The sequence below is a fragment of the Pan paniscus genome, chromosome 13, assembly GCF_029289425.2.
Source record: "Pan paniscus chromosome 13, NHGRI_mPanPan1-v2.0_pri, whole genome shotgun sequence".
Classification (NCBI taxonomy): domain Eukaryota; kingdom Metazoa; phylum Chordata; class Mammalia; order Primates; family Hominidae; genus Pan; species Pan paniscus.
In genome coordinates this window covers 132,215,879-132,243,786 of record NC_073262.2, presented here as the reverse complement: position 1 = coordinate 132,243,786, position 27,908 = coordinate 132,215,879, and the positions used below count along the sequence as shown (strand labels likewise).

The 27,908-nt window shown below is 41.3% G+C and overlaps 1 protein-coding gene and 1 non-coding gene across 3 annotated transcripts in view; one reads left to right on the top strand and one right to left on the bottom strand.

Moving 5' to 3' along the window:
• Positions 1-27,908, top strand: part of DNER (delta/notch like EGF repeat containing) — a 358,840-nt gene that overhangs the window by 93,946 nt on the left and 236,986 nt on the right. The gene's annotated exons all lie outside the window — the stretch shown is intronic.
• Positions 16,320-16,381, bottom strand: LOC112439147 (U7 small nuclear RNA). Its single transcript, XR_003027449.1, has one exon. It is a non-coding gene; the product is annotated as a U7 small nuclear RNA (small nuclear RNA).

The following is a 27,908-nucleotide window of genomic DNA, read 5'->3' as shown; positions in this document are numbered from 1 at the left end:
CAATTCTTGGCATTCTTTGGCTCATGGATGGATCACTCCCTTGTCTGTCTCCAGCTTCTGTGTCTCTGTCTCTTCTTCTCTTCTTATAAGGAAACCAGTCATGCAGGCATCCATGACCCACACTAATTAGTATGACCTCATCATATCTAACTATGTCCACAAAGACCCTGTTTCCAAAAAAATCCACATTCTGAGGTACTGGGGATTACAACATCAACAAATCTTCTTTTGGGGGTACACGATTCAGCTTGTAACACTTACAGTCCGTGGCTCCGAAGGAGGTTACTCTGCATTCCCGTGCTGACGCAGGCTGAGGGGGGATCAGAGTTCAAAGACCCGCAGGGCAGAAAAGACTCAAGTTTGGTTAAGTCACATTAGCAGGTATCTTGCTCAGATGGGTCAATGGGGACAAAGGTTCAGCTATTCATTTATGAGAATTTGAGGGTTTTGTGTCTGGCCTTTGGGGGTCAAAGGGGTCATTGGTGAGTCTTATCTAAGTCATATGGGGAAGGGTGGTTCTTTGCAGTAAGTTGTTTCCTGGAATACAAAGGGATGGCAATTTCACAACCATCACTGTTTTCCAGGTGTACAGGGCTCAGGTAAAACTCAATGCTGTCAAGCTCTTCGAAAATCTGATGAGAATTGTAGCCCTCTTTCTGGAAAGAGGTCAGGTATAGAGAGGAGTAATTATTTATATGCAATTTCTTTTGTTTGTTTGTTTGTTTTTTTGAGACGGAGTCTCGCTCCGTCGCCCAGGCTGGAGTGCAGCGGCGCGATCTCGGCTCACTGCAAGCTCCGCCTCCTGGGTTCACACCATTCTCCTGCCTCAGCCTCCCGAGTAGCTGGGACTACAGGCACCTGCCACCATGCCCAGCTAATTTTTTTTTATTTTTAGTAGAGACGGGGTTTCACAGTGTTAGCTAGGTTGGTCTTGATCTCCTGACCTCATGATCCGCCCGCCTCGGCCTCCCAAAGTGCTGGGATTACAGGCGTGAGCCACTGTGCCCGGCCCTTTTATATGCAATTTCAATAGATTCTGAGACCCCTTGGGAGGCTTCTGAGCTCAAAAGGCCCAAGTAAGAAAAACCAAACAAAGGGCAAGGAGTGAGGGTCAGGCCAGGTGCATCCAGGTGGCCCCAGATCATCCTGTTGGGAGCATATGGGAAGTGTGGGAAATATTGTAGTAGGCATGGCTGGGAAGGCTTTCTGAGCTCAAGAGGCCCATGGTTCCAGGTTAAAAAAAAACCAAAAGGCAAGGAGTGAGGGTGAGGCCAGGTGCATCCAGGTGGCCTCAGATCCTCCTGTTGGGAGCAGGTGGGAAGTGTGGGGAGTATTGTGGTGGGCATGGCTGGGAGCAGGTGGGAAGTGTGGGAAGTATTGCAGTGGGCATGGCTGGGAAGTAGCATCGGGGCCAGCCTCTCCAGGGCCTCATATGACACTTTCATTTGGTCGTCAATGAGAATCCAGTGGACTTTTCTCAGCGGGTGAATACAATTTTCAACGCTGTGCTTTAGGAAGATTCTACTTTGACAACGGTATGTAGGAATTATCAAAATAGGGCAATGAGAAACTGTGGGGAAACATGTTAGGAAGTCATTGCAGTAATTTCTGATGGTAGGCGTACTCATGTAGTTATTATTTATCACTTTTGTTTTAATATCTGCAGTGTTAAAACCCTTAGTAAGAGCACTTAGTAATGATGTCCTTAAGGACTTGTTTACTCTTGGAAACACGCAGAAACTTCTTGTATGAGTTAGCTAAGGCGTCATAACAAAGCACCACAGACCGGGTGGCTTAAACAGCAGATATTTATTTTCTCACAGTGCTGGAGCCTGGGAGTCTGAGATTAGGTGTCAGCAGGTTTGGTTTCTCCTGAGGCCTTTCTCCTTGGCTTGCAAACAACTGCCTTTTCACTGTGTCCTCATACGGCCTCTCCTCCTGGCATGGGCATCCCTGGTGTGACTCCTCCTTTTAAGGGCAGTAGTCCCGTTGGACCAGGACCCCACCCTAATGGCCTCTTTTTCATCTCATCACCCCTTAAAGACTTTGTCTTCAAATACAGTGACATTCTGACATACCGAGGGATGGGACTTCAATATATGGATTTTGGGGGGATGCAATTCGGCCCATAACACTTCTCAAGGGACTGATGCCCCATCCCAGTGTGGGGTTGGTGTTTCTCTGAGGATTTGCAGGGATCTCTATCAGGAAAGCAAAAGAGAACGTTTGTGTCTGCAGAAGCTGCCGAGCACCCCAAACCGCAGAGGGCTACTTCTGCCTGGAGGCTGCGGCTCATCTCATCACACGCAGTGAGGTGATTGACAGGAGCCCTTCTTGAAGGAGTGATGATGGCTGAAGCCCGATGGCTGACATTTAATTTGTTGGGGGTAAGGAGAGTGCCAACTGTGAGGCTAATGGCTTGTGGTGATATCCATAATTATAACTCTGATATGAAAGTAATTTGAGCCAAAAAGATACATGAAAAAAGATTAAATGGTAATTTTGATATCTGGTTTTGCTCAGCCCTTTCTGTTGACAGTTCCTTAATTGCTTTCTGAATTTATTTCCTTTCCATTATTATTTCTATCCATTGTGTCTCTCGGGAGCGATGCTCTCTTCATATCACATTCCGGCCCAGGAGGGGAGGGTGATCCCGTTCTTCCGCGACACCCACAGGCTGAGAGGGTGCCCATCCGAGTCGCTTTGGTTCTGAACAAACTTCCCGTGCATCCCATGTTAGCTTCATCAATCTGCTTTCTCAAGTGCGAAGAAACTTCACCCTGGTGATTTTTCACTTCCTCTCAGCTTCATAATAATAAAAGAACACTTAATTGCTTGATTTCACAAGGCTTTTCCTTGTTCAAAAACAAAGGTGAGGATGGAATAGTAGTGCAGGTGGAGAATGACCCGTGGGGTGAGAGACGAAATAATAGATGCAAAAATTATCCAACTAGAAATCACTGTAGTAAGTTTATATTCACTATTATTTAATGTAGTAAGTTTATATTCACTATTATTTAATTATTTAAAATATAGTACCAGCTCCTTTACCTAGCATTTGATAAATTACTTTAAATGAGTTTCCCAGATACCTGAAGTTTATTCTTTAAATTCTGATATTATTCTTTGCAGTCATTTCTAAGAAATGGTCCCTCAGTACACTATATGTACCAGCAGAGCACACAGAATATAATTTACCCTCTCTGTTGTAACTGAAGGGCATTATCTTGGGCATTAATTTAGAATCAGGCAGTAACTGAACAGAAGCCCTGGGACATTGCCTTCTCACCCCCAACTCCACGCAGTGGCCTCCAGTGGCCAACTTCTTGACTCCGTGTTTCTCCCTTTCACATATTTTTCCTGCTTCTTTCCAAGCCAGATGTCTCTCTGTACTTACATCACTGAGCTGGTTTTTAGTAAAAACTTTTCTTTCTAATGTGTAGCTTCTAATTTATTTGGGCTATGCAACTAGATAATTTTGTTAGATAACGTGTTCAAAATGAAAATAAAATATCCTAACCATAGGCCTTCTCCAGGCATACAGTGCATAATTATTCAATAAATTTTACCTACTTTAGGATATTTTAGCTTTGTTCAGTGGCATATGCTAGGTAAGTAAATTATTTTACGTGTGTGTGTGTGTGTGTGTGTGTGTGTGTAAATTTTTTTAGAGACAGGGTTTCACTTTGTCCCCCAGGCTGGAATGCAGTGACACAATGTGACCTCGAACTCCTTGGCTCAAGCGAGCTTCAGCCTCTTGAGTAGCTAGAATTACATGTATAAGTCATTGTGCCCAGCTAATTTTAAATTTTTTTGTAGAGATGGGCAGCAGGAGTGGGTGTAGAGGGGGTCTCGCTATATTGCTCAGGCTGGTCTAGAACTCCTGGCTTCTAGTGATTCTCCTCCCTTAGCCTCCCAAAGGGATTACAGACATAAGCCACTGTGTGTTCAGCTATGTAAAATTTTGATTGAGTCATGAGGCCACTTTAAGAGACATTAAAATAAAAGCAAAGAAATTTAAAAAGAGGAATATCATTTTATTTAGCTTATATAACAGTTACTGAATTGGCATACCTAAAAATTATTAAATTCAGCCAATTTACTAATTTTATTGACTTTAGTCTACTCACAAATAGAGTATGAAATGTGCAACATAACAATTTGGACGGCAGCTGAGACTTGGTGCCCTGGTGGAAGAACTAAGCCTTGTTAAGGCAGAATTCACTGGGGTGGGCTGTGCGTCCGGGGCACCAGCTTTGCGAGGCTGATGCGTGGCGAGCTACATCACATGCTGCGTGAGAGGCCCTTGGAAATGGGCCTTCATGAAGACATGAGTTTGAGTTGAGAATTATGGAGCCCACCTTCTGGAGCCACACAGTATAAAGCATAATAAAAAAACATGTAGTGCAGTTCCATTTTTCCTGACTATATTTTTCACAGGGAGGAATTGGGAAGAACTCTTATTCAAACGAATGGTGTTGGCCTGTTGTCATCCCCTTTCTAGACTGACAGTGTCTTCTCCTGTGGGGCCTTCACAGCATGAAGCTTTTTGTGTAATAACACTATGTATTTCCACCTACCTCCAGACTCTTAGGGGAATTTTGGATTCACTATTTCCTGGCCAGTAGTACCTGTGATTAAAAAAACAGCCATCATGCTCTATTGCCTACATTATGTATCTATGAGAATATAGGGCTGGCAGGCTCTGAAGGCCAGTAGGCACAGCTCCTGCCTCTTGCAGGAAAAGGGGGGTTATCTCCATTGGATGGATGTAGCAACAAAAGCCCAGGGATCATGTGACTTCTCGAAGATCAGGGGACTACATTTCTTTTCTTTTTTGTTTTTTGAGACAGTGTTCACTCAGTCGCCCAGATTGGAGTGCAGTCTTATAATCAGTGACATGATGTTGGCTCACTGCAGTTTTGACCTCCTGGGCTCAAGCGATCCTCCCACCACAGCCTCCTAAGTAGCTGGGACCACAGGTGTGTGCCACCACACCCAGCTAATTTTTGTATTTTGGTAGAGGTGGGGTTTGCCATGTTGCTCAGGCTGGCCTTGAACTCCTGGGCTCAAGTGATCCTCCTGTGTTGGCCTCCCAAAGTGCAGGGATTATAGGCGAGAGCTACCATGCCCAGCCTGAATTTCTGACCTGGGACTCTTTTCATGCTTATAACAAGAAAACTATTTTTCCTTTGTCTTCTTTATGAAGTATGGAAATAAATGACTTACAATATCAGCAAAAAATATAAACTTTTTTTTTGTGTTAGAAAATTGAAGTAGAAAAGGATACAACCAATGTGTTTGGTGGATCAGTCTTTAAGAGCCTTTTCCAGAAGACTAAAAGTTATTGAGAACAGTTGTATCTAAGCAAAGCTAATTTTCAAAATTATAATTAATATTTCATTGTCTAAATTATAAGGAACATATTTGGTATAATAGTCACAGGTGATGAGGTTTTAATTTAAATGGGAAGCAAAGCAAATCAGTATTTAAAATAGCTCCACACAATTAGGTTGCAATTATTTGAATAAATTGGATCTAAATACTGGAAATATAACCATGTCATAATCTCTGTTCTGGAATGTACATTTACTGTTATGGAATCAAGAAAGGGAGCTCTTTTTTTCTTATTTTAGTTACCATACTCTCCATCCTGATTTTTACTCGTAGAGCCAATGTTAAGTTTTGATAAATAAAATCAAGTGTCATAAATGATTTCCTATTTATTGAATTCATTTTGCATGTTTTGAAATCAATGCAAGATTGAAATCCCGGCTTTTCATCTTTCGGTTCTTCTTCAGTGGATGTGCTCTGGTGTCTGCCAGAATTAGCCATATTCAGGAACTTTCCAGGGCACGTTGTCACAGCGTGGCCAGAGCAACCTGTAGCAGACCCTCCCATCTGCATAAGCATGCCAAAGGCCTCAGCCCAGAGACCAGGACAAGCCACATGTCCAGATAAACACCATGATTTAAGATACATTCGGGATGCTCACTTAGCCTATGTGAGCCTTTTGCCCAGAGATGGTCCTGGCATCACCCCAGGGTATTAGAGGTTAATGGCATTATAGAAGGTGGACCTGCCAAGGGCCCTAGACATGATCTTGAGACAGCTCCCTCACTTCACCCATGACACCCAGAGAGTGGAGATGATGACCACAAGTGGATAGAGAGTGCCATTGTTCTCTTGATTCCCCAGTTAGTGTTCTTCTACAGCAATGTTTCTGGGGACAGAAAGAGGAAGGAGGGACATACACACTGTCTCTGGGTGTATTCTCAGGGAGGTCTGTGAGTTGGCTGAGAAAACATGTAATATTCATGTGCTCTCTTGTTACCATCACCCTAGATCAGAAGTGACCACTTTATGATTGAGTACCACTCTGAGATACAAGGCCTGTTTGGGTTGATCATAGAGTTGGCCAATGAGAAAAAAAAATCAGTAATAAGTAAATGATGTATTTGCTCCAAGTGAAGGCCCAAAGTCACATGGAACCATAGGACAAAAGTTTCAAGGTGGGTTGAATGAGGAGAGGATGTGGGAGGATTCCACATCACACGACCCATGGTGGCCCCATAGCCCGTGGTGGTCTGTGGTAGTAGCATCAGTGGGCACACTCCAGAGAAAGTTCATGAGCATGGTCACCTATGAGCAACCAACTAGCTGCAGCAAAATAATATTTTCTACCACATTGTATTAATTTAAGTTTATCAGTTTTGCAGTTTTTAATAAAAATATACTTGTATCTATTTGAGTAACAACTTTAATGGAGGTTAACATTGGGTGTTTGTGAAACTTGTTTTCCAGTAAAAAGGGTCCCTTCACTTTTAAACTTTGATAAAGCATTCCATGCCATGCTGGCCTCATCATTCAGATTCCTACATGCAGGTGCATGTCTACCTGGGGAATTAAACCCTGGGAAACCCAGACTCTTAGCTGGATCCTAGCTGCCCTCACTTCTTGTGGCTGCTTGCTTTGCAATAGCTTTAGACAGATTTTTTTTTTTTTTGCCGCTAGTCTCCTAGTGAAGGGATGACCACCACAGAAATGTGACACTTTGTCCTCTACAAAACAATTCTTTTTTCTGTTTGAGACAGAGTCTCGCTCTGTTGCCCAGGCTGGAGTGCAGTGGCGCGGTCTCTGCTCACTGCAAGCTCTGCCTCCCGGGTTCACACCATTCTCCTGCCTCAGCCTCCCGAGTAGCTGGGGCTACAGGCGCCCACCACCACTTCCGGCTATTTTTTTTGTATTTTTAGTAGAGACAGGGTTTCACCATGTTAGCCAGGATGGTCTCGGTCTCCTGACCTCGTGACCCGCCCGCCTCGGCCTCCCAAAGTGCTGGGATTACAGGCGTGAACCACTGCGCCCGGCCTTTTTTTTTTTTTTTTTCTTTTAAGACGGAGTTTTGCTCTTGTGGCTCAGGCTGGAATGCAACGGTGCAGTCTTGGCTCACCACGACCTCCGCCTCCAAGGTTCAAACGATTCTTCTGCCTCAGCTTCCCGAGTAGCTGGGATTACAGGCATGTGCCACCACGCCTGGCTAATTTTGTATTTTTAGTATTTTGTATTTTTAGTAGACATGGGGCCATGTTGGCCAGGCTGGTCTCAAACTCCTGACCTCAGGCGATCCGTCTGCCTCGGCCTCCCAAAGTGCTGGGATTACAGGTATGAGCCACCACGCCCGGCCTCTACAGAACAATTCTAAACCCTTTGGACGACTTGAAAAACGCATCATTGAGTGGGGGTGGGGAGGTGTCACCAACTGTCCTGCCTTGACTGTGTCGTTATTGTAAATTCCCATTTACCCTTCTAAGAATGAAACTTTGGTGATAAATGTTACTGCTAATCCTAGTAGATAAAGTCTTTGTAGATTAGTTCCTAATCCTAGCAAATAAAAGCAACTATACATACAGAATGTTAGACCTCAAGTGACTGTATCTTGGTTAATGGGAGGTAAATATTAATACAACTTTAAAATAATCACCTAATATCATATTGCACTGTACTTTTGATTTCTCTAACCAGCCATGAGGAAAGTGGGCACTGGTCTTTTAGATTTTATATGAGGAAGATGCAATTCAGAGTCACTGTCCAGTCTGCAGAGGAGGCAGGGCTGGAGCCCAGTCTCTTATGCCCGGGTTCATAGCTCTGTTCTTTGCCTCATTCTGTAGCCTCAAGACAACCCTGTCTAGCTCCAGAAAAACTGCAAGAAAGTCTTTGGGGCATACAGAGCTACCTCCTTGTCCCAGGAAATTATGACCCTGTTCATAAAAATGTCCTGTAGGAGAGTCCAGAAACAGGGTGGGAAGGAGGACGGAGTCGAGGCCAGGAGACTGGGCTTGGAGCTACTCTCACTTGTTCCCAACGGTAGAGGACTTCAGAAAGGCTGGGTGACTTGAGAAACGAACATTCCATCTTTTTGTGTTTCATGTTTTTTTCTGATGGATCTTGAATTTTTAGATGCTTATCTTCAGATGTAAATCTCCAACTCTGCTCAGTGCCAAACAAAATTACTTTTGCCTTACTCCTAACTTGCTTGTCTGTGCCATGATGTCCTTCAATTAGCACGCATGATTAGGAATTTATTTATTTTTATTTTTTATTTTATTTTTATTTTTATTATTATTTTAATTTTTTTATTATTATTACACTTTAAGTTTTAGGGTACATGTGCACAATGTGCAGGTTTGTTACATATGTATACATGTGCCATGTTGGTGTGCTGCACCCATTAACTCGTCATTTAACATTAGGTATATCTCCTAATGCTATCCCTCCCCCTCCCCCCACCCCACAACAGGCCCCGGAGTGTGATGTTCCCCTTCCTGTGTCCATGTGTTCTCATTGTTCAGTTCCCATCTATGAGTGAGAACATGTGGTGTTTAGTTTTTTGTCCTTGTGATAGTTTGCTGAGAATGATGATTTAAAAAAAAAAAAAGGAATTTAAAGCTCAACAGTTATGAAGGGCGGCTGAAACAAAGACTAATGATTTGGGGGCTTGATACTCTATGTAGTTACTTGTTTCTGAATGTATGCTAAGATTCACCCAGCTCAAACTGTCTTTCCTTTAAAGTAAATGATTAAAAGAAAAAAAATACCCAGGAAACTTAGCTCTTGATTTTTTTTTTTTTTGGAAATGTAGAGTATAGTAAAAACAATCTGGCATTGACTCTTCCCTGCGCCATATATTATGTTTGTGGTTTGTGAACTTTTCTAAGTCTTAGATGTCTCACCTCTGAAATGGAGTTGGTAATATTTGCCTTACAGGGTTATTTTTAGTTTTGGAAATCCTATTTTCAATGCTTATAGCACTGCTCAGTTATATGAAAATTTGTCATGAATTTTATTTTCTACACAATGCATTGAGTGTGTTATTGTTCATAAATTAAATTTGCTGTGACTGTAATTCAGGTGATCTGGCTCTTTGGCAGCCACATGCTTGAATGCTTGATTTTGCTTTTTACAATGGTTCATACTGATTGCCAAACTACTAAAAATGCTGCTGTAGTAATTGGTACTGCTGTTTGGATTTTATTTTTTTCTGTTACCAGCAAAACTTCTGTTTTTAGAAGCAATATTTATAGAATGAACTGGCTGTTAATCTATATTCTATTCAGCGAAATTAGATTTTTAATGGCTGTTTGCTGAAAATCTTCCCTGAAGAGCTGGGCACAATAGAGATACTGATAACAGTATCTCATGTTGGACATTCTACAATGCAAACGTTTTAATGAGGATACAAGTGCGATTGAATTTTAACTAGAGATAAGCTATTGTTTTATTTTAGCAAGTCACTTGTACATTTGCCTGAAATATGCAAATACATATTTTGGTCCAAAATAGTTTTGTATATTGGAATAAGTTCTTGCTTTCTACCACATAGTAATAGAACTTGTCACTTTAAGATTTCTTATTAGTTCATCCAGTTCTCTCTCCCCGTGTGTGTAGATGTGATAGGGAAAGTAAATAACTGAGTCCTTCATAAAATTATCACAGACTCTAGATGTTAGGTCAGAAGACCAAAGATAACCAGTCTGGAGCTCATTGTGCCTACTATTGGTCAAAGCGAAACCTGGGCCAAATAGCCTGGTAACTCCAGGCCATTCTGGCAAAGTGCAAAAAACAGTGAGCCCAGCATGTTCCACCCAGCTTTGTGTCCGCAGCGACGCTTCTGGAATCATAGAGCTGCAACCTTCCGAGGGACAGCTCTCTTTGTGGACAGCTCTCATGCACAGCTGGGTCAGTCTAAGTCTGATACCAGTGGAAGTTTTGGACCCAGAGCTGTTCTCCCTCACCTGAGGCATCTTTACTGGCTGTGGCTGGCTCTACCAGATGCCTTCCCCCTTTACAGTAAATCTCTCTCTGGGATGTTTTGTCCTTTTAACAGTCAGGCTTCCACCAGGGTCCCCCAGTGTATCCAGAATGCCCGTAATGTCTGATCCCCAATAGTGGACTCAGTTGAAGCCTTTCTGGCCTGGTCAGTTGATATTTATGTGGGTGACCAGAGATCCCAATTCCACCGATCAGAGTTTTGTACCCAAGTCCTAGATTCTCTCTGATAATCCTCAGCAGTCCCTCAAAGAAAGTACTATTCCCATTTCAAATATTCAAAAAGTGAGGAGTTGAGAAGTTACTTTAACTCCTTAAGGACTAAGAGGTATTACGTGGCCGTGCTGGGATTTGACTCTAGTAGTGCTTGACTCCAGAGTAGGGTTGACTTCAGTTTGCAACTAATGCCTTAATCCACGCTGTGATTGATCAGCTGCTAAAACATAGGAACAATAGGATAACAAAAAGTGACAGGCTACCAATGCAAAAGCTTCGCACTCCTTACCTGCATATCGAAGAAAAGGGCTTCAAAGAGACTCAGGACTGAGTGGTTATGGAGACGGTGTAACATCCCACCGACACTATGTGACGAAGGTTTCAAGGTGGTTATTTATGATTTCCTGTCAGTACGTCTTAGAGGAAGGGCTGGTGGAGCCAGGTTCAAAGAACTGGGTTGGAGTTCTGCTCTGTCACTTAGGGACCCTAAACCTGCATGTAACCTCGTAGGACTTTGGTTTCCTTCTCTGTAAAGCGAAGGTGAAACCTCACAAGGTCGGAGTGGTTGGGGGATCTTTAAGAGCTGTGTCAGTTGCATGCTTTGCCAACCTAGTTGATTTCAATCAATTTGCTGATAAGCCTGTTCTGTCTGTGGTCTGCCTACTGGTCTCCTGAAATTCCAGCTATTTGGTTCTTTTAGAAGGAACCGAGGACTGATTATTGAGATTTCTACAATTGTTAAGTGGCAGAACTTTGTAAATTTACTTCTTATGTAATTTATAAAGTGACCCATTTGATGAAGAACTTTTAATGTATTGTGTCACAACAACTGTTTTCATGTAAGCCAGGGATTCCCAAACTTTCTTGTTTCCTGGTGGCCTTAGCATCTCAGTAAATTTTTTATAGTGCTTCAGGCCAAAAGGCATTGCTAATGGTTCTTTTTATTAAGCAGTTGGATCCCAACAACTTATGTGCAAACGACTTCATAGCTGTTTGAAAAAAATAACACATAAATTGAAAGAAAAAAATACATTTACTTTATTCTTAAGTAATCGCAGTTACATACTGCTGGGACTATGTGCCTGTGGGGCACTATACAGCTGCTCAGTTGATCACCTCATTTCCTGTTCACATCGACTTTCAGGGAGTGTTTGCTTTTTTTTATCCCAGTAATTGCTGAAAAACCCAGCTTTAGTAAGATATGGTAAAATGTAACAGGATCTAATGTTGAAACAATGAACTACTTCTAGCTAGTAGTTTGTGAAATATCTGACAGAAGTTGTAGATCCTGTGTTTCTCTTGAAAATTTAAAAAATATAATCTGTGGTGCCTTGTGCCTTCAGCTTGGCACCCCATAGCACTTTGGCACACAGTTTGGGAACTGTGGATATAAGCAGCGTACACATTGCCATATTGGCATTTGACAGACTTGGAAGCTGCTCTTACGGTTCTCTAAGATGCCTAAGTATCACGAAAGGACTGCAGCCTGGAACCCAATCCTGGTGACTGATCTTCCAGTACACTGTCAGCGGTTGAGGAAATGACACATTTCTGTGCATTGCCAAACGGAGCAAATGCAAACCCAATGATGGTGTTCCCGTGACCCTGAGCCATCCTCATGAACGTCAGCTGCAGGCTCCCCGCTGGATAGAACTGGCCATCTGAATGCGGGTCTCAGTTAAGAATGTGGAACAGTTGCTTTCTGAATAACATTCTTCTAAGTGAACTTACTACTTTCCAGGAAACCGTTCTCTTCTACCGTGTCCATGGGCTGTGAGGCCGTTTAGAGTGTTTCCTGTGATTTCTGCAGCACGACACAGTGGGCCACAAATGCTCCCTTTTCTGTGTCATTTGCTCTCTTCATTGATAAAGGACACTCATCCTTCCTGTTTATTTTCAGAACTTGTGCTTAGGTTTATTGGGCATGGCTTATTCCAAAGTCTGAAAACCTTCCATCGTCAAAACAAATGGTACCAGGGCACAATGTTAATATTTTACATCAAACAGAACTTAAAACACAAATGACATTAAAATAATCATCTGCAAAGTTATGCTGTTATTTAAATTCCTATTATAATTTTTGCAGGATGGATTGATTTTTCTCATGACAAAAACTTGTATGTGATAAAATTTCACATTCTGAATATTTCTAGCCAATGGGCTGAATCAGTGATATAATTCTGGGAAGAAGAAGATAGTAAAAATATTACAATCCAGACATTACTCCTGCCTCACTGGGAGAGCTCCACAATTATTTAGCCATTTTTATTGAAGCTATAAAAAGTAGAATGTACAATCCACGGAAGAAAATCGTCCTTGCCTTTTCCTGCATTGGGTCATACACATAAGCAGCAATGTGTGACACTGCTGCTGTGTCTATGGTGTTTGTCATTGTGTCCCTCCACCAGCACGTTAGGAACAGAGGCTTTGCATGTATTCAGGGCCTAGTGCAGGGGTTAGTAAACTTTTTCTGTAAAGGGCGGATAGTTAATATTTTCAGCGTTGTGAGCTACAGGGTCTCTGTGGCAACTGTTCACCTGTGCCGTTGCCATGTGAAGGCAGCCAGATAATATGTAAAACGAATGAGTGTGGTTGTGTTTCAATAAACCTTTATTGATGGGCACTGAAACTTGAATCTTATCGAACATTTACATGATTATTTGGAATATTAACCTTCTTTTGATTTTTCCAACCTTTAAAAAGCATAAAAATAACTCTTGCCTCATAGGCTGTACAGACACAGGTTGCAGGTCAGATTTGGCCTGTGGGTCAGAATTTGCCAGCCCCTGGGCTACAGAAATGCCTGGAACAGAGAAGGTGCTTGAATGATGAAGATCACATTTTTATTTATTTATTTTTGAGACAGAGTTTCACTCTTGTTGCCCAAGCTGGAGTGCAGTGGCGTGATCTTAGCTCACTGCAACCTCTGCCTCCTGGGTTCACGTGATTCTCCTGCCTCAGCCTCCCAAGTAGCTGAGATTACAGGTGCTCACCACCACGCCCGGCTAATTTTTGTATTCTTAGTAGAGATGGGGTTTCACCATGTTGGCCAGGCTGGTCTTGAACTCCTGACCTCAAGTGATCCACCTGCCTTGGCCTCCCAAAGTGCTGCAATTACAGGCGTGAGCCACTATGCCCGACCAAGATCACATTTTTAATTAAAATCTTTATTATGAACTATTTTAAACCTAAAGAAAGAATGGAGAATAGTATAATTAGCATCTGCCACTGAGATTCAACAAACATCATTCTGCCATATTGGTTTCCAATTATTAAAAAAAAATAAATAAAACAGGCAAATACAGTTAAAGCCCGCTGCCCTCACTGCCACTACCCTACTCCTCCCCAACCCACTTCCCTCCCTCTCTACCCAGAAACAATGATTGTTCCAAGTTGGGTTGTAAGCTTTCATCTTTTAAAATATTTTTACAGTATAGGCATAAAACGTGCACAGACGTATGACACTGCAGGATCCTTTCACAACTTGCTTTTTTCCCACTCACTATGGTGTTTCTGTGATTTGTCTGTGGCTTTCAGATATAGCTCTAGTTCATTTAAATTTTCATGCAGTTTAATTTATTCACCTTTTATGAGTCTTATTTAAGAGATTCTTTTCTATCTTGATGTCATCAAGATATTGTCCTATATTTTCATCTAAAGCAGGAATGAGCAAACTTTCAGCAAACAGCCAGAGAGTAAATAGTTTAGGCGTTGTGGGTCACATGTCTATTGCAACTACTCAACTGTGGGAAAGCAGCTTTGGACAATGGACACACTGACGGGTGTGACTGTGCTCCAATAAAACTTGATTTATTAAAATTGGGTGATGGGCCACATTTGGTCTGTGAGCTGTAATTTGTCAACTCCTGATTTAAAAGTTTTGAGGTCGTATTTTTAACATTGTCCTACAAAATCCATCTGGAATTCATTGTGTGTGTAGATGTATGGTGTAAGTTAGATATTTATGTCAGTCCCAGGGGTCAGCAGTTAGCAATTATTCAAGTATCACTTACTAAAAAGTTGATCTTTCCTACACTACTTTTTTTTTTTTTTTTTTTGAGACAGAGTTTCGCTCTGTCACCCAGGCTGGAGTGGAGTGGTATGATCTCGGCTCACTGCAAACTCTGCCTCCTGGGTTCAAGCGATTCTTGTGCCTCAGCCTCCCGAGTAGCTGGGATTACATACATGTACCACCATGCCCGGTTAATTTTGTATTTTTAGTAGAGGTGGGGTTTCATCATGTTGGCCAGGCTGGTCTTGAACTCCTGGGCCCAAGTGATTCGACCACATCGGCCCCCCAAAGTGCTGGGATTACAGGTGTGAGCTATCGCGCCCATCCTTCCTACACTAATTGTTAATGCCTTCCCTGTTATATTCTAAGTTTCTCTACATGGCAAATCTCTGTGCTCTCTCATCTGAAACATTGTTCAATGTAGTTATAGATTTATAATAAATTTTTATTTCTGGGAGGGAATAAAGCATGTATCTTTACTCTTCTTCAAATTACCTTGAAAATATTTGGTCCTTTCATCTCTCATTTGTGTTTAGATCAATTTGATAAGTCAGAAAACAAAAAAGAAGCATGGGATTTTGATTGGAATTGTACTGTTCTACCTGGATTAGTATTCTCATTATATTACTAGCTGAAGGACCATGAACAAGTTAGTTTCTGAGCCTCAGAGATAATATGCAGATAACAGTACCTGCCTCACAGGGTGATAGTGAAGATTAAGTGGATTAATATAGGTAGCACGTCGAGAACCATGCCAGATATAGCATAAGCACTCAGAAATCTTAGCTATTAATATCTTTAGTAGAAGTCTTCTTATCAAAGATATCAGGACAGTTTAATCAGGTCAGTTAATTAAAGAAGTTGTGAGGAATTAAAAAAAGTTTTAGATCTACTTTAAGCATCGTATTTCATCTTAAAATGCATAAATATATATTCATGCAGGAGTGGAAAAGGTTTTGTTGACCGTTTATCCACAGTTCCAAGTGCTGATGGTGGCTTATTTCCTTGTATGGTTTGTAATTTTTTACTGTGCGCTGATTTGATAAGAGTCTGTGTGTACACAGGCATGTGTGTGAGTCCCATGTGTCGTGTATTGTGAAAAGTGTCACTCCACTTCTGTACTGATCCTAAACACGTTTTTGTTGTTGTTGTTGTTGTTGTTGCTGTTTGAGATGGAGTTTTGCTCTCGTTGCCCAGGATGGAGTGCAAATAGCACCATCTCGGCTCACCGCAAACTCCGCCTCCTGGGTTCAAGCGATTCTCCTGCCTCAGCCTCCCGAGTAGCTGGGATTACAGGAGCGCACCACCACACCCAGCTAATTTTTGCATTTTTAATCGAGACAGGGTTTCACCATGTTGGTCAGTCTGGTTTTGAACTCTTGACCTCCAGTGATCCTCCTGCCTTGGCCTCCCAAAGTGCTGGGATTACAGATGTGAGCCACTGCGCCTGGCCCTAAACACATTTTTAATGTTAATTTTTGGTTTAGGATGTCCACATGAAGGAGATGTTGTTAATCACAGGGGACATTCATATGGGAGGTTTTAATTATTCATGGGAATTTTATTTTTTTTTTAATCCAAAGACTGTAGAGATGTCAGTTTTTCTGCTGTTACCTCGGGCCTGCTGGTGGATTTCTCTAGTGTCCCTTCTGCTGTCTCTAAACAGACAGGAGGCTCTAAGAGGCTTCATTTGTGGGCTCAGTTATAGCTGCCTCTCCTTTCCTGTGCTCAAGGCCCCATTTGAGTATGTGTGTGTGTGTGTGAGGGGGGCCTTCCTGTAAAAACCAGAAAGCCTGCTAGACAGATTCTAAAAGAGCTGGAACACTCCCATGTGATTTTTAGAACCCCAATTCCCAGAACTGTAGGTCTTATTTCCAGCTCTGTAGGCTGTGTGGTCAATGCAGTGTCATCGTGTGCTAAGATCTCTGGTTGTGAATTTTCTAATCATTCCTGAAACTTGAGGATCCCCCTTTTCTTCCACCCCTTTTTAAAGCTTACCTCCAAATGAAAGCATTTTTAATTTTATCTATTTTTTTTTTTCACTGGAGAAGGGCCTGGCCATCAGTTCAATTAAAATCTCGAATGGTGAAATTTCCCATCGAAGTTTCTGTTGTATGGATGCCTGTGGCATTTGCATATGCAAGATAAGTCACGTGTCTATGATCTTTGTTTTTGCGACAGGGTCTTGCTCCGTCACCCAGGCTGGAGTGCAGTGGTGCTATCTTAGCTCACTGCAACCTCCGCCTCCTAGGTTCAAGCAACCCTCCCTCCTCAGCCCCTCAAGTAGCTGGGACTGCAGGTGTGTGCCACCATGCCCAGCTAGTTTTTGCATTTTTTTTTTGTAGAGATGGGGTTTCGCCATGTTGCCCAGGCTGGTATGGTGTCTATACTCTTTATACACTAACAATTCACATAGTTCAACATGGCAAGCATTGTTAAATGGGATTGATTTCATCAACATTCTAAAACGGTTCAGAGGATGCTCTGTGTTCAAAAATTGTTAGCTTGAAAAGCCATTATGGATATAGTTTCCTGACAGTTTTCCCAGTGGGTTCTTCTAGCCTTCTAATGTTATGCCTTAATTGGAAATGCTAAATATTTGCATTTAAAAGAGATAATTTGAATGATCAGTACTGTAGAGTGTCTTCAAAGCTACAGTACCTGTGCCATACTGCTTCATTAGATACAATTATACAGGTTTCTTCTGCTTCCCTGTATAGCTTATATACAGTGTCCACAGAGCTGCAGAATTAAGGTGGTGGTGGGTTTCTGCCCTCATCCCTTTGCTTCCTGTCTGAACTCCTAGGCTGCAGAAACTCCCGTCTCTGTTGTGACCATCCTTGTTTCTCTGCTTCACAATCCATGACTGTTTCTAGTTGGTAGGGCTTTTACGGGTGACCTCTTCCACTTTCAGCCCTGTTTTTTTGTTCTGTTGTTATTTTTTTCTTTTGTTTCTTTTGTATTTCATAACTACAAAGGTCCTCTCAGCTTCCTCATGGAAAAAAAAATAAAACAACCCTGGCCTTTGAGCAGATTTGCTAGCCAATCAAAGATCCTCTTTTTAATCTTGCAATGAGACAATCTGAACACACGTGCAATTTGTGGATCTTTGGCTCTTGTTGATTTTAAAACAATTGGTACTGGATATCTAGGGCCACCTGCTCTTTTGCTTGAATTTTTACTCATTTTCCTTTTTAGTTTTGTTCTTAGTGTAGCTGTCTATATGAAGCCTGCTGTATATAGAAGGCTTATCTCCAGATAAATGAAGTTGGATACCCGAAGACTTTAGATTTATCTGCAGAGCCACTGATTTTTGTCCTATTCCCGGGAGCAGATGGGTATTAAAATTAGAGCAGCTGTTTCCAAGTAAGGTTAGAAAAGCTGAAAAGAGAGCAGAGGGAATTTTGTGTGCCTGCAGAGAGAAAAACACACATCAAAGCAGTCAAGAGTCCAGGCAGGTACACAAGAACACTTGGCACTTGGCGGCTCAACCCAAAGCCTCCCCCGACTTTTACTAAACAAGGTGACCCTGATTTTTCTGCTCTTGCACCTGGTTTCACAGGCACTCATAGATTTCTCTCTCCCACTTCTCTTAAGGATCCCAGGCCACCGAGCCTAACAGATACAGAAGAACACTCTTCCTGGTAGGGAATACTCTGAATAAAGAATGATTTAGAAAGCAATGGGGTCTCTTCTTTGTTTCAGACAAGAAATATTTTTTGAGAGCCTACTATGTGCCTGGTTTTCCAACTCCCTGCTACCCCACGTTGGTGTCATTTGTTCTTTATTTATTCTTTAAAAATAAAGAGCATGTCATTTGTCCTATTTAAAAAATAAAGAAATGAGAACATTTAAAATGTTTGGAGTCCCTGTCTTTGGAGTCCCCAACAAAAGTGAAAAGTTCTTTTCAAAGTGCTCCTCTGACTTGAGTTTCCACCCCTGTTTGGCATGTTTCATTGGCTTTCTGTGTCTTCTAGGAGGAAGGTCAAAGTCATTAGGAGGACACAGAGGCTGCTGGATTTTGGCTTCTGCTGGCCCTCCTGGTCCCTGTGGCTTCATGTGGCTGCTGTGCTGGAGGGAGAGTCACTCTGGAATCTGTGTGCCATTCTTACCTGGGAGGAAAATCAGGAAGGAACCTTATGGTTACTTTTGGGCAGAGGCAAGTTAGTTTCATCATCTTTCTTAAATATGACAACCAAGGAACAAAGAGTATGTCAGATATGTGTACATGGTAGGTGTTTTAAAAACAATTTTCCAAAATTGCAAAGCACAAAATATATACAGAAAAGCACCCCCCCCAAAATATGTACAGCTCAATGTATTATCATAAAATGAACACCTGTGTAATCACCACTCAGATCAAGGTTGACAATGTTGCCCTCCAGCAGCTTCCTCGTCCCCACCTCTCGCAGCTCTGCAAAGCTAATCACTCTTCTGACTTCAAGCATGGGTCACTTTTGCTGCTTACAATCTTTACACAAGTGGAAAAAACATTGTGTTTGGGGAATTTGTTCTACTTGTTGTATAAGGCTATAGTTCTTTCTTTTTCATGGCTGTATAGTATATTTTATCAGTATACTATAACTGTTGTCATCCAGCTCATTAATATTCTTTTTTGTTTTTATTATACTTTAAGTTTTAGGGTACATGTGCACAACATGCAGGTTTGTTACATATGTATACATGTGCCATGTTGGTGTGCTGCACCCATTAACTCGTCATTTAACATTAATATTCTTATAGTTAGTACTCTCTGTGTTCTGTTTATTAAATATTTGTTTACTATAAGGTTATACAGATATTCTCTTCTATTATCTTTTTGAAGTTTAATTTTTTACCTTTCAATTGGATCTACAATCCAGTTGGTGTTTATTTTTGCATATGGCTTGAGAGAGGGAAAAGTCTTCATTTTTTTCTCATTGGATATCAGTTTATTGAAAAGACTCTATTCTAGAAGTCAAGTGTCCCTGTGTGATCCTTTCTGCTTCTTGTCTCTGTTCCATTGGTCTATTTGTTCATGTTTCTGCCAATGTCATGCTATCCTAATTACCATAGCTTTAAAATTCCTGCTTTCTAATACAGCAAGCCCTCCCACATTGTTCTTATTGAAGCGTGTCTGTGCTATCGTGGGCCGTTTTACAGAAGCACACAAATGTTGTGATTTCTGTTGCAGCAGCATTGAATCTTGTAGGTTAAGAAAAATTTGAGTCTTTCTAATATCAAGTTTTCTAATTCATGACTGGAATATTCCCCCTTTACAATTATCTTCATTGAGATCATGCATTTTTAACATTTGATTTATTACTAGGAATTTAATTTTTTTCATCTATTATAAACTGTACCTTTGAGAAAAGTATCTTTAGTTTGCTGCTGATACATGGAGATGCAAAATATTTTTATTTTTTGGTAAATTTTGATCTTGCATGCAGCAAACTTGCTGAAGTTCCATATTTTAATAATTTATCTGCATGAATAATCATACAGTCTGTAATTGACAGCTTATTTTCTTAGTGGATCCTTATACTTTCTTTTTATTTTTGCCTCATTGCACTGTGTAGGACCTTTAGTGCAGTGCTCAATGGAAGTGGTATTAGCAAACATCCTTGCTTTCTTCCCAATTTCAGAGAGAAACTGTTCTACCTTTCACCAGTAAGTATTATATTTGCTGAAGGTTTTTTGTAGATACTCTTTATCAGATAAAAGAAATTTCCTTCTATTCCTAGTTTGCTAAAAGTCTTCACTCTACCTAGATGTTAAATTTAATAAGAGTTTTTTCTGCATTGGTTGAGATGATCATACAATCTTCACAGGAAATTTAATTCCCAGTTTGCCTGCAGGCTTCTTTTCCTGAGTACGAAAGAGGCAGAAGTCGACATATTTCCTGTATTGATGGCATTGTGGTTTTGTAAAAAAGTTTGATAGGATGTATGAGTGTCTCTGATGAGAGGCGAAACAAAAATGTATGCACTGGAATTGTTCTGCAACTTTTTATTCAAGAAATTGGTCTTTGAATGATTAAAAGTAAAAAAAAAAAAAGCATTTCATTTGAGGCTGGTGTGCCTATGTCAGTAAGTGCAATTGAGTGCTATCTCTTAGGACTTAGTTAAATATGGAAACCAAGGGACAAAGGGAAGATCAGGTTTTTGAAGAACAATTCATTTAATTCTTGATATATCTGCAGCTGAGCAGGGCTTATAGATTCATCACTATGACTTATCACTATGTGTTAATCAGACTAAAGCAATTACCTTGAGATTTCAAGGTAATTTCCAAATGCAGTATGTTTTAAAGAGACAGCATGAAAAAGTAGGGAAACAATATGTAAGAGTTTATTTTTAATGGATTCATTTTATAGCCACATGTTTCAATTCTGCTTATAATTTCCTTTTAGCCTACTTACAAATGTGACTCAACTCACATACAAAAATCAGGACAAGCTGGTTTCAAGAAAGCTGACTCAGAATTGAGGGAATAATGGACTGACCAAATTAGTCTTGGAATAATTTTTTGAATTGATGTAGAGTTTCTAATACAGAAGTAAAGACCTATCAAAACATGGAATGTGTATCTTGATTCAGTAAAGCGAATGAGCATTTTTATTATTTGGATTTGGAAAAAAAATCTTGGGATGCATTTCTTGGCTGAGTCTACTACTGGCATAAGCACTATAGTGATTTTTTTTTATATCTTTATTCCTGGTGAGTAAGCAGTTGGTGTTGGAATATAGTTGAAATCCTTATTGAAGAAGGTGGGAAAAATTTCTTTTTGAGACAAAAATACTGTGACAGTTGGACCCCAACATTGTTCATTTGCGTTTCAGAAGGAAGATGACATTTACAACCACTGCAATTCCTGTTTTGGACATAGAAACACAATATTAAGAACTTAAAGGCCTTTAGAATGTTCTAGTCCCATCCCTTCCTTTTACAGTTGAGCGTGCTGAGCCCCAGGAAGTTTTCTTGCCTTGTCCAAAATCACCTGCAAATGAGACTGGAACCCCAGTCTTTCCCATATCACGGTACCTCCAGGTGGCAATTGTTCATTCTAATTTCTCCAGTAACCCTAAGCTATAAATTCTGGAGTCATCTTTGCTGTAGTCCCCCTCTCCAATTGGCAGACACAGACACTCTCCTGCTATTTCAATATCCCCTTAGTCTGTGTGACCTTTCCCCACCCATCGTCTTCCATGGGTCCACCTAGTTCTATATTTAGCCTTGGCATGGGTTGCTCATCATTCATCTCCATTTAGTTCAGCTGATGGATGGAAAGGTAGAGGGAGAATTTCCATATTTCTTCTAGTGAAGGAAAGGTAGGGGTATGACCCTTCATTGTGTTCTTGCTTCAAGGTGGACTATGTAGATGAGCATTCTTTTCATAGTACCAAGATTTATTCTGCAACCTTCCTGCACATAATTATGACTAAAAGAATATCTGGTCCTTTAAGTTGTTTTGCCAAAGGTTCTTCTGTTATTTAATCACTTGGTGCACACCAGTCCAATTAGGGAGTTGCATGGGGGGAGAAAATAGATGTTATTGCTATCAAACTTGTAGGGCCCCGTTCAAGATAGTTTTCTTTTTTGAAGTCTTTCCAGGTGACCCCCACCTACCTGTTTTCCCTCTTTTGTGAACCCCAAAGTCTGTACTGTCTAGATCAGGGACTGGGAAACTAAAGGGCCAGATAACAAATATCATATAGGCTTTGTGGGCCAGGCGCTTTCAGTTGTCAGTACTCAACTGCTGGTGTATTGCAAAAGCAGTCAGCACATAAACAGGTGGCTGTGGTTGTATTCCAATAAAGCTTTATTTACAAAAACAAACCAGATTTGGCCTGTGGTTGTGACTTGCCAACCTCTAATTTGTACTAACAATTTCTAAATTTTGGTTTTGGGGCCAGGTGCATCAGAATCATCTGGGAAATGTTGAAAGATACAGGTTTCTAGGCTTCACCTTCAGAGTTTCTGATGAACGGCCTGGAGCTGGGGAATCTGTGTTTTAAAAGTTCCCTGATTGATGCTGCTGCTTAGACAAATCACTAAAACAATGGTCCATTCTAGTTACCTGCTTCCCTTCTTCATTCTTTCCTTTTCTGTTTTCCTCCCTCCCTCCTTTCCATCCTCCAGTAAATATACATACAAATAAATACATAACATTTTATTTGTGTTTAAGATTGTATAAAATGGCATGATTCTGTAGACTGTTTATTTTGTAGATTGCTTGTTTATTTCTTTGCCCTTTTTGCTGAGGCATTTATCTTGTATTTATCCTAAAAATTCTTTCTATAATAAGGGATTTAGTCCTTTATAGTATGTTGTACATTTCTTCCTTCATGATAGTGTTGCATTTTAAATTTACTCATGGAGTTGCAATGATTAAAAATAATTTTGATGGAGTGAAATGCACTGTTCCCTTAAGGCAGTGGTCTCAATCAGAGATGATCTTTCCCCAGGGGATGTTAGCAATGTTTTTGGTTGGCATAACTTGGAAGGAGGGATTCTACTGGCATTTAGTGAGTAAGGACACAGCATGCTGCTAAACATCTTACAACATACAGGGGAGCCCCCAATGATAAAAAAATTATCCAATTCAAGGTGTCAAAAGCACCAAGGTTGAGAAAACCTGCTTTACGGCTATTGTTTTTGTTCTTTGTTTAATAAGACACTCCCTCTTCCTATAATACTAATATCTCTATTAAAATCTGTATTAAAAGTTTTAAAATTGATTCTGCCACTCAGACAAATTACTAACATAATGGTCCACTTTACTTCCTTCTTAATACCATACACAAATTCCCCCTGTTCTTTCCCATCCTTGCCTCTATCTTCTTCTCCACTTCTCTGTAAGTATCACGAGTCCCCTGTGACCCCTCTGTGGCCAGCGTGGTGCTAGGTCATATAATGACAGTGGTTCCCCACCCACTGCCCAGAATTTGTAAGTTCTCCTCTGGGGCTTTGTTGCATTTGGTTTCCTCAAGCACCGTCCCATTCCCCCTGGATGCCTTTGCCCACTTAGCTTGGGTATAATGTTGGAGGAGCTGACCTCTGGTCGGCTCGGTTCTTCCCTGAACCTTCTGAAAACTGCCATCAAGCTTAGTGGCTATCAATAGAATCCTAAGTCTTCAAGCTGGAGGAGGCCTTTGGAGATGCAACCCCAGCTCCTCCCTTAATGCATGAGGGGTGTGTGTCCAGAGCAGGTGAGCAACTTGTCCCACCCACCTGTGAAGAACAGGGCCAACGCCAGGGCACTGCTTGCTCAGCTGGCTCCATTTTCCATTGGAAAACTCCCAGACCACCTCTTCTTGGTGGAGGCATCCAGAATTGCTGTCTTTGTTTTGCCAAAAGCTGCCGCTATCATTCTAAAAGAGACTAGTCCCAACACCTGCTCATAATTTCGTTTCCTATTTGCTATGATCAGATCCATTCTCTCCCTCAGCATTAAAAAAATGTAAGGTAGTTTAACATAAAGGTGTTGGGGTGGGTAACCTCAATCAAACAAAGGATCCCAATAGCTGACATGCATACCAGCAGGGCAAGCAATTGATGAGCCGACTGCTCAGGGCAAGTCCAAGTTAACGTCTCTGACTCTTCTATTGGATTGTGAGCTTTTCAAGGGCCAGGTAAGGCTTTATTCATCTTCCTGACCCCTCTTATAGGCATCCTGCCTTGCACATCATAGGTGCTTGATAAATGTCACATGAATTGCTGAGTGGCCATATTGAGTTGTCTGTAAAAGTACAGAAGAGGCAGGGCTGAAGCCCATACATTTTCTAAACTAGTATGGAAGGGAAGTTAGTCACCTGTGCATCTCCCCAGGCCCCACCATCATCCAGGTAATGCTGATGCAGGTGTCCACACTTCGAAGCAACCCTATTAGCTTTGACTTACTATATCTAATGACCCCATCAATGGGCCTCTTTCATGCCTTTTAAAGTTGGCATTTCGTCCTTCTGTTTGTATGCCACAGAGGATATGGGAATTGCCAGAAACATGGGTAGCAGAGAATTTAAGGAAGAAAAACAGGCCATGGCTAAAGGGTCACACTGCTACTGCCTTTGAATCACAAGTCCCAGGAGAGGCTGGCACCCTCGCTCAGGTCTGGCCTCCCATTTTACTCAGTCCATTCCCCCAGAACTGCTCTTGGTTAGAGTAGACATTATTTGACACGGGTGAAAAGTCTAAAATAAAATGTGGAAAATAGTTTCAGGTTAGTTCTATGATGTGAAAAAATGTGGCTTAAGCAGATAAATTGATCTGATGCAGCAAGCACACAGCATTTAATAAATGGGCCTGTTGGTTCACTGTAAGCAGAAGACCATTAACCCATGGGCTTTCTCTTTCCTCTTTATTATAGCTGGTATTACAAAGGCTTAATCATTTTTCCCCATCATTAGAATCTAGAAATTATAGCTCGGAAAATATCATGTATTACATTTTATGCATTCCCAAAGTTAGGTCTATTAATTCTGATATTTTGCCTCATTATGCATTTTGGCAGTTTGGTAATTACCTGCTTATAGTTCAGATTTAATGGGACGCAAGAGCAGATGCGACCTCTGCAACAGGACCTTTTCCTTAATGAGATAAAATACAAATACGAACTTTAAAAAAATCTTGACTGTATACAGAAACGTAGGACTTATGATAAATATTTATGATTTGCTTAAAAGTTAATGATTGCACCTTATCTTATATATGCTGTTATGAATTGAAACAGATAGCTTTCCCAAAAAATAAAACTAGTCTGAAGAGTTAGAGAAAATAATGGCAGAAAGCTGCCATTGTTAATGAAACAACTAATATACACGCCAAGGAAGTAGCATTGGGATAAAATTATTTTTAAAAAGGGCCCAATGACCCTGCAATGCATTTAATTCTCTGCCTCGTACTCCTGTGTGTGTGTGCATGTGTGCACGCATGTGTGTGTGTTCGTTTGTGTGTGCGTGCATGTGTGTACATGTATCTGTGTGTGTGCATGTGTGTGCATGTATATGTGTGCGTGTGCGTGTGTGTGCACAGGTGTGTGCATGTATGTGTGCGTGTGCATGCATGTGCATGCGTGTGCATGTGTGTGCATACACACTCCATCACATTATCCACTGCTTTGAATCCCCTTAGAAATTTATGCAACTGACTGTTTAATTTTTAGCTTTTGTCCTCTCTTCTTCACTAAGAGTGTTTCTCCTGGCCTTCCGTGTCAGTCATTCATTGTTTCATCCCACATGCTATTTGTGCATTCCTCTCATCTATGAAGCTCAGACAAGAGCACTTAGGGTATTATTGATTCTCATCATATTTTCTTTCTCGCTCTTTATCCCCTTACCTGGTAGGACTGACTCCTGAATGTGGCAAATTGAACACTGCCATGGGGCCTGCCCTTTGCCACTCAGCTCCATCAACCAGCACCTCTGACACTTCCCACCGGGGTGAATGGCTTCACAAAGTGGCTCACAGAGATGGTCTCCGAGGACCAGAGAAAAGTGGCTTGGCTCACTGTGTTGAAAGCCACTTGTGAAGTGGGTCTGTACTCTTTCTGCCCTCATCAAGGCCGAGGCTGCAGGTTGTGCTGGTTCTGTCTCACCTCTCAGGTCGACAGAGCTTTTACTCCTTTTAGAGCAGATTTAAAGTTATTTAATCACTTTAAAACACCACAGTGGGACATTTAAGACTCCGCCTTGACTTATGTTCTCAAGACCTGAGACTGGGCCTTGGAGAATCCTGATTCCATTTAACAAGGCAGCACACTTCATAGGCTCTGGCAGCTGCTTGTGTATAACATCATTCACATTAATTCACTCACTCATTCATTCATTTAGTAAATGCTTACCCAGCAGCTCCCATGTGCTGGGCACTGTTCTAGGGCTGTGGATACACAAGTAAATTAAACTGAAAACAGAAATGGGACCTCAAAAAGCCTACATTCTAGTGGGGAAAGAAAAAAATGAATGTATTAAATAATTTAAAATTTGTGTGAGAAGATGATGGATATTTTAGAAAAAAAAAAGCAAGGAAAGCAGGGTCAAACGTCAGCATCATGCAATATACCCAGGTAACAAACCTGCACATATACTCCCTGAATCTAAAATAAAAATTGAAAAAAAGAAAGAGGAGTTGACATTGACAGAGGGTGGAGACCTTGCTCTGTTAAGTAGGCTCCTCATCAGAAGATGGCATTGGAGCAAAGACTCAAAGGTGGCTGAGGAGCAGCCTTGAGAAGCAAGGCATTCCCGGCAGAGGGTACTGCCGGTGCAAAGGCCCTGGGGCAGGAGAGTGACTGGAGCATTGGAGGAGCAGTGAGCAAGCCAGTGTTTGTGCAGTCAGTGAGGGAGGTCAGGGGCAGGAGGTGAGGTCAGGGAGACTAGGGCAGGCACATTACAGACAGAGGGCCTGTAAAACTTGGTGAATACAGGCTGGGCACAGTGGCTCATGTCTATAACCCCAGCACTTTGGGAGGCCGAGGCAGGTGGATCACCTGAGGTCAGGAGTTTGAGACCAGCCTGGCCAACATGGTGAAACCTCGTCTCTAATAAAAATACAAAAATTAGCTAGGTGTGGTGGCAGGTGCCTGTAATCCCAGCTACTTGGGAGGCTGAGGCAGGAGAATCGCTTGAACCTGGGAAGCGGAGGTTGCAGTGAGCCAAGATGGCACCATTGCGCTCCAGCCTGGGCAACAAGAGTGAAACTCCATCTCAAAAAAAAAAAAAAAATTAGTGAATACTTTGGCCTTTATTCTGGGTAAAAGTCAGTCATTTGTGTAACACTGTTAAGCCTCAACTGTAAAATAGAATAATAAATGTACAAATGTGCTTACCAAAAGGGTTGTTGTAAGGATGAACTAAAGTAAGAAATGTAAAACACCCAACAGAATGGCAGGCGCACAAGTAAGTATTGTGAATAGCAGGTAGGACTAGGTGCTTTTAGTGCTTGTACTAGGTTACTAGATGTAAACTTTTAGTGCTTGTACTAGGTTACTAGATGTAAACTTTTAGTGCTTGTACTAGGTTACTAGATGTAAACTTTTAGTGCTTGTACTAGGTTACTAGATGTAAACTTTTAGTGCTTGTACTAGGTTACTAGATGTAAACTTTTAGTGCTTATACTAGGTTACTAGATGTAAACTTTTAGTGCTTGTACTAGGTTACTAGATGTAAACTTTTAGTGCTTGTACTAGGTTACTAGATGTAGACTCTCTAGGACAGATTTAGAGTTTTTTTTTTTTTTTTAAACAGCATTTTATACCGAGACCTGGTACAGTTCTTGTCATAGTAAGTCCTCAATCAGTGTTCCTTGAGTATTACCATTATCATACATTTTTCTCAAAAAAGCATTCAGGCAGTCTTAATTGGCCTACATTTAATAGC